This window comes from Catharus ustulatus, chromosome 3, assembly GCF_009819885.2.
Source record: "Catharus ustulatus isolate bCatUst1 chromosome 3, bCatUst1.pri.v2, whole genome shotgun sequence".
Taxonomy (NCBI): Eukaryota; Metazoa; Chordata; class Aves; order Passeriformes; family Turdidae; genus Catharus; species Catharus ustulatus.
The window spans coordinates 51,118,219-51,130,286 of NC_046223.1; the positions used below are offsets into that span (position 1 = coordinate 51,118,219).

General features: G+C 41.0%; 1 protein-coding gene across 3 annotated transcripts in view; it reads right to left on the reverse strand.

Moving 5' to 3' along the window:
• The window catches only part of UTRN (utrophin), a 350,247-nt gene that overhangs the window by 277,659 nt on the left and 60,520 nt on the right, over window positions 1–12,068 (reverse strand). The gene's annotated exons all lie outside the window — the stretch shown is intronic.

The following is a 12,068-nucleotide window of genomic DNA, read 5'->3' on the forward strand; positions in this document are numbered from 1 at the left end:
CAAAGCCAGCCCTGACAGTCAGCTGATGTCCCAACGGAGCAGAGACTGCACAGGCCCTGCATCCTGCTCTGCTCACACTGCCTCCTCCCACTTATGCATTTTCCTTATACCTGAATGCACATTTCCATGCGGGATGATGTGAATGCATCCTGCTATGTGAACCATATGGTCTGCAGTTAGAAACATCACTGCTCTGTCCTCCAGTGCAGCTGGGTACGGGACTGTTTTCTTGGGATGCAGTTCAACAGCAACCCACTGTGCTTCAGGAAGTCTTCTACTTTCTTCATGCAAACAGAACAACTACAGATCACAGCTTCTGACAGCCACATTGTTAGAGGTAATAAACAAATCAAACCAAATTAAATATTGAAACAGCAATTTTTATTTTTGCAGCCAAAAACATGGTCCTGGGAAGCCACAACCGAAAAGGGCAACACCAAGCCCAGGGTCAGTGCTGGATGAACACGCCACTGATGATCTGACCTCAACCGCATCCGATCTCCCTGTGTTCACATTGCCATCTTGGTCAGTCCTGGTTTTATACAGTTTTTCTAGCCCTGGGGCAAGAAGTCCTTCGTTCCTGTGCCAGTTCTCATTCATATAGCCTTCTTTCTCTGTGTTGGGCTGCACAAAAGCCCTTCCTGGGCAAACGATGAATTTTGCTAAGTGTTGGTTCTGCTTTACGGGAACCAGGTTTTGAAAAGTACAGTAATTTCACAACTATAAGGGGCACCCTTTTGACTAAAATTTTGATTGAAACCCAGAAGTGCACCTCATAATCTGCTGCACCTTATATATGGACAAAGTTCGGAAATTTGCCAACCCGAAGTGTGAGCCGCGAGCGCCGCGCCAGCCAGGAGTGCCGGGGCCCGCAGCACAGGGAGGGTGCCTGGGGCTGCGATTAAAGGCTGCGCCAATCTGTGAAAAATGTTTGCAAATTGAGCACCTACCAGTAAACCCCATGATCACATGATTCCATTACTAATTCCTTGTTTTGTTGTGCGCAGATCCACGCTGCAAAAAAAAGTGCGCCTTATAGTCCAGTGCACCTTATATAATGTACAAAGTTTGGAAATTTGCCAACACCCAGAAGTGTGCCTTATAGTTGTGAAATTACTGTAACTTTTCCCGGTGGATGAAATTCTGGGAACCTGTATTGAAATGCAGTTTTTCTCCAGGACTCTGGTTATCCTGATGGACGATGCTTATCGTGCACTTATCGCTGGGTGTTTCCTGGACTGTCTTCGGTAAGGAGCCACCTCTGCTGGCACCAGGTCTATAAGCATGTTAATCAGGGCTTTGTCTACTGTTGTGGCACTGGAATTCTGGGAAGCAACCCTCCTTTCCTGGCTGTGGCTAAAAAGTTTATTTATATGACCATTTTATATCACACAAATCCTAAGTTAACACGAATTACTACATAACATATCACACACGTCTCATGAAGTTTATTAAGCGCAGAAGGGTGCAGGAAAATAATTTCTTTAAATGGCAGCCCCAAGTGATAGGCCCACACCTTTAGTTCCCTAGAGATGACAAGGAAAAGTTCCAGGGCAATGCTGACAAAGCAGCTATGTATGCCCTCCTGTGCCAGGCTGCTGCCATCACCCTCTCTCTGTGATAAAACCCATGATGAGCTCCATCAATCCACAAGCAGTGCCCACCACCGAGCCTAGTGGGGCAGGCTGCTGTGGCAGTGCAAGGGAAGTTGGGGAGCTGCGATACATGGCCTCTAAGGCTGGACCTGTACTACTAGTCCAGGGGCCAGGAGCACACTTGACCTAGGCTCTGACCCTGCAGTTTGACTACCTGTTCCATGCAGACTGCACTGGGGTGAAACAGGCAGCCCTGAGACCAGCTATAATGCTGGGGCAGGCCAGTGTGCTGCTGCAAGAGCCTGGGCTCTGTGGGAGGAAAGGTGGTAAGGCACGAGGCTCTGCAGCTTGCTTCCTTCACCGTACCTACCCACATCCATACTGCTCACTCCTAACACCTAGAAAATAATCTGGGGCATTCTGAAAAATAAAGCCTGCACCCACAGATACACACAAATAAAGACATCATCTGCAGTATGCAAAAAGCACATGTATTTCTCTCTCCATAGAGTCTTGTCTGGCATACAGTATGCTAAGGCAATCTAAATTTCTCTTTTTCAGAACTGACATTTTAGTCACTTTCCAAATACTTAAAGACTACACAAGTACAAAGTAGTTCAGCCCGGGTAGCATCCTGTAAGGAGAAGCAGTCCATCACTGAGCATAATGGATTGAGAAATTTAACTATTTGTCTTAAAAGAAAGAGTGACAGTGACAAACCATAGCGAGTCCTTCACAAGGGCAAATGGCTAGTCACGGTTGTGTTGGTAAGTACTTAAAGAGCAGCATACATTATGCTAAGCACTGTGCAAATACAAGGCAGCTAATGGGTCCTTTCTCAAAGACAAAACAGAGTCTGGTTTACACCACAAAGACAGTATAAAGGACAGGCAGGGACACACTTCGTACCACAGAAGTTCTGTGCCAGTTCAGGGTGTCAAGCATACACATCCCCCTCACTGAACACATTTATCTGTTAACAGAAGGTAGTTTTCCTCAGCTTTGCTTATGTTCACCACAACAGCAGAAAAAAAAACAAACCAAAAAAATCCTGGCAGAAGTCTCTTTCCCTCAGCCTGCTCAAAAAGGCTTTGCCAACAGAGCTGTAAACACAGTTACTGTAATAGACACAAGGGCTTGATAAAACAGACGAAAGAACATAATTAACAGACTTAGAAAGAGGCAGTGTTGGTTCCATGCTGCTTTAAATAAGCACCAATAGCAGGAAAGGAATTGATTCACTTAACAGGGTTGGTGTAAGGGAAAGGGGAAGCGGAAAAAGGAAGGGGAAAGGCAGAGCAAGAGAAAGGAAAGTAAGAAAGTAAAAGCTAGAGACTGTACACAAAGCTGTGGGCTAGGTTTGCTTGTGTTCTCATGAACTTTGCACGGTGACACTTGTTATGCACCACCAGGCACATACACAAGGATCAGAACCAGATCCAATCCATCATGTTACATTTATTCCAACAAAGATTTTGGTGCCAGCCTTTGTGCAAACACAAGTAAGGGAGGGAAGAGACAAAGAACTTTTGCAAGTCATGCACAGGAGAAACCACTTTTTCTGTTGATTTACCTCATGAGGAAGCAGCAGCTATCTTTCCAGCGAGATATCAGCACTATTGGGGAAGGGGATACCACACATGGTGATCTCCTCACACCATGAGTCCTCATATACCCCTTTGGTCATCTCTCAAATCCCTCTACCTGGATCAGGTTTAAGAGGGTGACTCACACTTCCTTGTGTGCATCTAGAATTACTCACAACGAAGGGTCATCCAGGCCAGCCAACATGACTGTGCAGAAATCATTCCTTCTCTTTGCCAGGAAGCATTCCCAGGAAATGGATGAAGATATAAACAAAATCCAGATCAGATTTTTTTAAGTCATCCAATGCTGCTGACAGTCAAAAGCCCAGCCATCAACACTTACAGTTTGTTCTACTAAAGCCATCACAGCTACAAGATCAGTCTTGAGTATGCTCTACAGTAGAACATTCCTAACTGTCCCTTTATTACCAACGGGGAACTGTATCAAACTGAGCCAAGTCAGAGAGAAAAAGGGAGTCTTAAATTCTCAGTAGAACAAAACCTCCTTTTTCAAACACCAGCTATTATTTATGATTTTGTCAAGACTATTTGTGTTCTTTAATCTTGAACATGAAATTATGTGAAGGTAATCATTGAAGAAGGTTAAACGTTTACCTAGTTGTTTAAGTAGAAACATGAAATTTTCTCATATCAATTATCTGTACCTGTGCTTTAAATCAATAATTATTGAAGCTACATTATTAAACCTAACTTTTCCAATCAATAAATGCCAAAGACATTGGAGAATAAGAGATAAGCCACCTCTATTTCACATCCTTCTTGGTGATACTGATTCAGACCTTCTAGTCACAGCATTAAAACCAGGATGGAAGGTCCTCTCAGTTTCACAGTTAATGCACACTGGTTGCCACCAGGAAAATAACACATTTCATAAAACCATACAAATGACCTTCACCAGTCGCTAAGGAAATGCGGCAGACAAGTTCCAGCTGCTCAGAGTAGTGCTGGGAAAAGCCCTGGTGGCAACTTACATCATCTGCCACTTCAGGAACACCAAACAACCTGAAAAGACATAAAAAGCAGTACATACTGCTTTCCCATCAGATTCTTATATCTTCAAATGTCACTTTTATGAAGTTGAGTTGTTCTAGTTAATTATTTTCAACCAATATATGACAATTTTTAACATCTAATAAGATGCTCGATACATAGGGCAAAGTAGTAGAACTGCAAAGACTCCCTTCCTTTGAGAGCTGGGCTCTTAAATGAGAACATGAACTACTCAATGTTCAAGTACATTCCCAGGGAGCTCATGGTAACCAGTTTAAATTCAAACAACACAGGAGCAAGAACTACACTTTATCATGACCAAGATCAAGTAAGAAACATGTCAAGTACTACTGCATCATAAGGCCAGCACATGGGAACTCAATGTGGGAAACAAATCAGAAAGCAAAAAGGTCATTGCATAAAGTAAACAACCATGTCAACAAATCTTGCCTATTTCTAATTTAAGACCATTGACATTGTTTACAGAAGTATTTTTATTAAAATGTGATACATTTTTCCATTCTCCTTCCACTAACATGCAGGAGTTACAGGACATCATACATAAATACTAGCTATCTTGTGACAGATAAATTTTTACTGAGTATACTCTACCCAATGCTGAATATTTCCAAGGTGTTGTGGCATCTCAACATGACACTAGTACCAAAAATACGACTTCAAATACCAAGTAAAACAAATAAGTTACAATCACAAGAGGAAGACACCTTATAGACCAAACTATTTTCAACTACTGGTGCTCAAAAATAGTTACAAGCAGCTAAATAGCTGTTTAAACCCCAGACTAACAGGGGGTGGCAGTGGGAAGCAATACTCATCGCTGAGATATGCTGGAAATTTTGATTCTACTAGATGACAGACATGAATTTAAGGAGCAGTAAAGCTGAAAAGCTAAAGATAGTTCAGTTCACAGAACACCCGAAGGAGGGAAGATCTATCAGTGCAAATAGCACAGCAAGGCATCAATAACTCTGCAGGTCTTCCCCTCTGAAATGTATTTATTAATGCATTTACATAAGCCCACGTTATAATAACATGCTTAATATAACAGTACTAACCTCAGTTTGCAATTATGCCTCATTACATAACAATACCAGCAGGGGCAGTTGGGACCCTGCTTACCACTGTCAGTTATTTCTCTTCTAAGACTGAAAGGTTATACTTCTATTTATAGTTTTTCAAGCCAGATAACTTCAATTGGACCATTAAAAAATTCCTGCTAACCAGGCTGACTAGTCTCATTAGTAGCTAACAGGTAGAGATTTGCTTTGGTGCCTCTACCAGGTTCAGCTCTAGTGTTTAAGGTTCCACAAACACTCCAACAACTGGGATGATAACCAAGCCCAAGAAACAAGTTCTATCACAAACCCAGAGCATTGACCAAGTCCACAATACTTACAGTCCATATTACTATACCAAGCTTTCAAGTCCAGCAAGGGAGATGCTGCCCACGCCTTGTTCTTAGAGCAGAAAGCAGCAAAAGTTGAAAGGAGAGCAGAAAAATGACCTTTTTTGCTGTGAATATATCAAGCAGAGATCACAAACTGCTACATATTACTGCTTTTATGTTAGAAAGTAGTTATCCTTACTATAACTCAACCTATTAGAGAAAATTTTATTTTTGTGCTTCTTAGCTAATACATATCTTAGGCCTAGAAATGGTCTAGTTGATTTTTTCATAAAAAGAGACTGAGAAAAAGTAGACTAAAAATTGGCTTTTTCAAGGTCAATTCATGCAAACATTAATTCCTTTCCACCAAGACTATTGTTTCTTAATCTTTGGCTATCTTTGAGTGTAGTTATATTTTACAGTTTAATTCAACATTGAAAAATATCAGAAGCAATTAGACTGTAGACTATTTTACCAGTCATCAAGTATTTCCTTGCTTGCGCCACAAAAACCGAACTGCAAAAAGACCTAGACACTATCTTAGGTGACATCACCTTGGACAGACAAAATTGCCTAATCAATCTTTTTGATCTCTTTTCTTGCATGACTAATACACTGAACTCCTTAATTCTCCTTCCCCCCCCAAAAAAAACCACTTCTGAAATGTCTTCGACCTCAGGTATCTTAGGTCATGTGAAATTAATCACCATGAATAGGTATAATTTTGCCTTTAAAAAGATTTATCACAGTTGTCAAGGGTCAGCAGTGAAGCCGCAAAATGTCTTCAGAAGTACAGGACCTGACATTTACTATTGCAACAAAACAACCCTTAGAGGAAAGAAAATTAAGGAGCGGAAATGGAGGAAAACATCTATTCACAGCACACCCCACAAAAAGCTGAAAGAAGACTTGGCAGTTAACAAATGAATTAATGGCTGGTATAATGAAAAATTAACTGTTTCAATGTTAAGATGCACGTAAAGCCGCAACATCCTAAAGTGCTCTAAGTACAACTCATCAGTTCTCTTACTGGTCTGTCTTCTCTCATCTTTCTTTGGTGTCCTTCCAGGGGAGGGGACACATCAGAGTCCAGGCAAGGAAACGCACAGGAGCCCCACACTGAGCCCTTGCCTTCTCAAAGGCTAGCTTGGAGCTCAGCCCTGGAGGATGCATTCCACTCCCAAGCTGAACTTCCACCTCTTCTTTACTCTAATCCTAAAGTGAAACATATTTTTGGGGAAGACCACAGAGTAGGAAAAAGAGCTTAAGACGCTATAAAAGTGTGGGATGTCTGGCTCTATTCACACTGGCAGGTCCTGGCCTGGCTCCAAGCCATGTCAATGCTGGCCAATGCAGGGCACTAGCACAGGACCTGAAGGAGCAGAGTCACAAATACATGCAGCAAGAACACTACAAATGTACAAGTAAGACTGTATAAGGCTGTACATAAAAAAAGAAATTGAGCTTGGATTGGAAAGCAATGGGAACACACGATGGAAAGGGAAGGGAGGCCCAGCACTCAGGCATCCAAAGTCGTTGAATGCAGCTCCTGATGCCTTAGAACAATGCCCCAGCTGGTTCCATTCAACAGCCTCCCATACCCAAGACTTCTAACTGAGGGGCAGGGAAATCTAGTGTCATTTCCACTGAATACTGCAAATCTCTGGGCTTTTATGCCCTTTTTGTAGAGCACAACTTTCCTAGCAATAAAGCTTTTTTTTTCCACCCCTGTGGGAAAATTCCCCAAATGCAGTGAAGAAACAAGTTTTTGGTAAAAAGACAGAGCCTCAGTTTGCCAATGCTGGATCTGTAAACTTCCTCTAGTGAGTGACAGCAGTAAGTTCCGACAGGCTGTGACAGACCTGACTCCATGGGTCTAAATTAAGTTAGGGAATCATGTTTCTTGTGCTGACTCTGTGTTCCACCTGCCAAGTTCAGGAATAGCAGAGGAGAGCAACCAATCTGAAAGCAAACTTGGAAAAGTACCACCTTGGAAAACGGGAAAACTAAAGCCAGTAAAGACTGAATCCTGCAAGAAGGTAAAGGGAGGGCAAGGTTAGTACTGCTGAGACAAAGAGAGATGCAAAAAATAGGACTGACCACACAAGCATCAAATCCTGTAAAGGCAGGAGAGGGGAAATGAAGGGCAGATGGAGCAGGTCTGGAGCTTTAAAAGGAAAAACTGGGTCTTGATGGGAAAAAAAGTATAGTGACAAAGGCAAAAGTGGATATGAAATAGGCAGGACAGTCAAACTCCAGATTTGCAAAGATTTGCAGGCAGGCAAGGCTTCTGACATGAGAGGGTGTAACAGTAAGTGAGGGGGGAAAAAAACAAACAAACCAAAAACAGGGGCAGAGAGCAGGAGTAAAGAAAGAAAATAGGGCAGAAAGAATCGTAGTTGCAGGGTTCTAAAGTGGGACACAAGACTCCTGAACTCCTTAACAGGCCTATCAAGTTTCTAGAAACCTTCTGGAGTTACAAGTGTAAGCTTTCATCCACTACTTTGCTCTGTAATTATAAGCTGAAGCATCAGAGATCTGCAAGATGCAGTTAAAAATACCAGGTCTGCTAATAAAACATGTAAGTAGATAAAGAGTGAAGTTATTCAGATATTTGGACAAACTGGGGTTTATTACAAAACCTTTGTTCACTTTCTCTTTATCTATGTGAAACAAATAACAAATGTGCGTACTGGAGCACTTAATTATCCTGCAGATTTGAATTCAAACTCCACCGTTAGCCAGAAGATCCCCTGTAACTCATAATAATCATTTAAAACACCATTTTACAAGTAATTACTATGTACCAGATTAAGAGACTGTTTGTTGACACTGGCATAATCATCTTCAAGTCCCCATTCTATGCTGATCCAGTTCCATGCAAAATCCAACTAGATATTTTAGATGGTTTGATTGAGTTTGCAGAAGAGGTAAACCCTCTGAAATCTGTCAAAAGGATCAAGAGTTCTGTTTTATATCAAGAAACAAAGAAATGTCAAATCCTCTGGGATAATTTAGCTCAACTCCCAGATTGGGCACTCAAAATTAGTACCCAGTTCTGATGTTTACCATTGTTTGCAGTGGCTAAATACCACTGTGGCAAGATAGCACTTTTGAATTGCAGAAAGGTGTTCTGAAAATAATAGGTATGAACTGATAAGTATTAATTAACATTAATATAGAAAGGGATAAAGGGATAGAAAACAATGCTACATAGTGTAAAGAATATATATCAGCCATCCATACAACTAGATGCTTTAATAGAGGCTATACCACAGGACAACAGCTAAATCCTACTCTTGAAATAAGACAGGAAAAAGCAATGGAAAAAAAACTACAGCAGGTAAAAAATAAAATAATCACACAGCTTTATAAACGTATGCTGAAATGATCTGTCTCAATATTTGAGTATAAACTTCCCTATTGGTTAAAGCTTGGTAACAGACTATTTCTCCAACAATTTTTATTCCCTTTGTTTTTAACAAAATATCCTTATTACACAGCCTTCATAGGCTTGTGAGCTGTAGTGTGTATAGCTCTCCTGAGTACATTCACTGACCTTAAGACTCGAACCACTTTAAATGTTTGTGCCTTGATCTCAAGACAAACATTTAAACACAAGCAATATACAAATAAAAGGCATCGTTCTAGCACAGTTTAAACCAAGAGCACAAAACAAGTTACTTACTGGGAACTACACCAAGAACTCTTATCTCACCAATCATGGTACCAAAGCAGGCACCTCACAGCATACTTGAGACACTTGAAGTGTTTTACTCACCCACCTAATCTCTGATGAGAGTAGGGAAAGACACTGCTCTCCTTCTAGATCCTTTGTAAAACCTTATTGAACTGACTTCAACTCAGCATTATACAATTGCAGGCATACGATTTTTGTATGCTAAGCTACTTTATAAAGGTTCAACAGATTACAGTAATTTCATGATTATAAGATGTACTGACTATAAGCCGCATCTCCGGCTGTCAGCAACATTTCATTCTTTGTCCATACATAAGCCGCACCCACCTGATTATAAACCGCACATTACAGTACAAAAGGTATCTATTCTATCACTATCTGTTGAGGGTGGGGGCAGTGATCCTTATCTCAATGGCAGATATTCTGCTAATGGACCATCCATTGAAACCAGGCGGGGCATTGTTCTTTATCTTTTCACAACCCATCCTTCCTCCAGCCAGTCATTTTCTGCTAATGGCCCATTGAGTCCCACTGTGTGACTGATAAAATTACTGCATCCCATTGGAAGTTGCTCCAGCCAGGGGGAAGAGCCCAACAGTTCTTACCAAGATAAAAACAGAGGTTTTGGGACACTAAGGGAGTCCCTTTCTCCACTGGACTCCAGAGGGAAGCTGGATTTCTCCACATCACCACTGGACCTCCGGAGGGAAACCACCTTCTGCAGGAGCACTGCTCCAACTGAATCACATCTGTCACTGCAGGAGGATGCAGCCATCATTTAATGGGACTGCTACCAACACCCTGCCTGATGGGGTGTCAGGTTGTACTCTGACTTTGTCAGGGTTTGGAGTTTGTTTCTTTGTAGTACTGCATTTCTATTTTAATTTCCCTAGTAAAGAACTGTTATTCCTAATTCCCATGTTTTTACCTGAAAGCCCCTTGATTTCAAAATGATAATAATTTGGAGGGAAGGGGTTTACATTCTGCATTTCAAAGAGAAGTTCCTGCCTTTCTCAGCAGACACCTGTCCTCCAAACTAAAACAGCAACTTTTTGTTCTTTGTCCATATATAAACCACACCTGATTATAAGCCGCACTTCGGGTTTGGACCAAATTTTTAGTCAAAATGGTGCGCCTTATAATCGTGAAATTGCTGTACTTTTTATTTGGTTAAATGAAGGGCAAGCACAATATAATTAGCGTGGAAAGACAAGCAAAATTCTTGGAATTAAACTTGCAATTCCACACAAAATACCTAAGTTACCATTTTGTTTTTTGCAATGTAAGTTGGATTATATTTAACTAACCTGTAAAATCTCTCTACCCTACTAAGCAGTTAATCAATCTAGTTCACAGAAAAGGAATTTTAAACAACCTGAATGACTTGGTACATAAAAAACTTTGACACAACAGGACTGAAATAAGTCGCTTCCTATTTTTAAGGTACAGTTGAAACTAGACTTTCTTACATGAGGTGATTTCTACTTAACACCATCATTTTCCTTGCAATTTGAACATGCCAGTCTTCATAAATCTGTGTCTTGTCATGCCAAAATAGCCACACTCAAATTTGAATTGGACATGCAGCAGTTGGGAGTATGTCCTTTGACAGGAGTCTCTTTAATAATTAACAAAGCTTTCATAGCTCCAGGTATTTAATGGGCCATGAAGTTACAGAGTTACAAAGCTACAGCTACTTCAAATCCTGTGAGTATCTGACCATACCCTGTGCCACGGAAACCCAGCAGCTCAGTAGGATCTGTATGATTCCACAGTACAGAAGGAAATACACTTTATGGAATATATCTATGTGAATACAAGCAGAACAACTGAAATCAATTTTATCTTCTCCAATACAGTACCCATAGTGCTCACAGATAAATCACCTGGCACATTCCCAGTATGCCTGTCATTCATTTCCAGTATCACTGTCATTTCCATGTTCATGTCATCTTTACGCCAGCTACAGGACCACAGTCAGTCCTTTCTTTCTCACCACATTTTCTTTCCTTACTTTTGATCCTGCGCCCTGCTTAACACTCCTCCTGCAGGACTACCACTCCTGGACAGCAGTCAAAAGCTGAGCATAGAGCAATGAACTACGCACATACTCTCATCCTCTAAAGAGCAAACTAGCCAAGAAATCATTGGATGAAGAGGGCTGGATATCAGCTTTCAACCAAAGCCTAACCTAAGCCAAAATGATTCAACCAAGGCCACAAGCCTTGCATTGCCCAGTGTCCTATTGCACAGGAAGGAAAGGAAGGTAAAAATTCCTTACATTACTGATCAAGAACTTCAGAAGAGCTGCACTCCAGAAGCAGTTATTCATTGCTAAAGCACTGTTGCAGCTTTATTTGAAAAAAAAAAAAAAACAAAAAACCAAAGAAAAACAAAAACAAGTCAAGAAAAAGAAAAAAAAACACACCCACAAAAAAAACCCCCACACCCCTTTTTATATTTATATCTGCTTTCAGGATTTCACTCACACGCCACACTTCAATAAGAGTACGCAAAATAGTAATTACCCCATTTGCAGCACCACACTAGGTAGAAAAAAACATGAGCTTTCCCTGACAACATTCCAGGTTCTTTCACACATTCAAACCATGAAGTAAGAAAACTTGCCCAGAATCACAAGCGTCGGTGGAAAAGTGTCATTTTTCTCTATCAGCAGAACAGTGTAAAAAGCAGGCTTTAAATAGCATTCCAAAGCAAACTTCACTTCCTTTATCATCCCAAACCATGAAAGATCCTCGGTAAGTTTC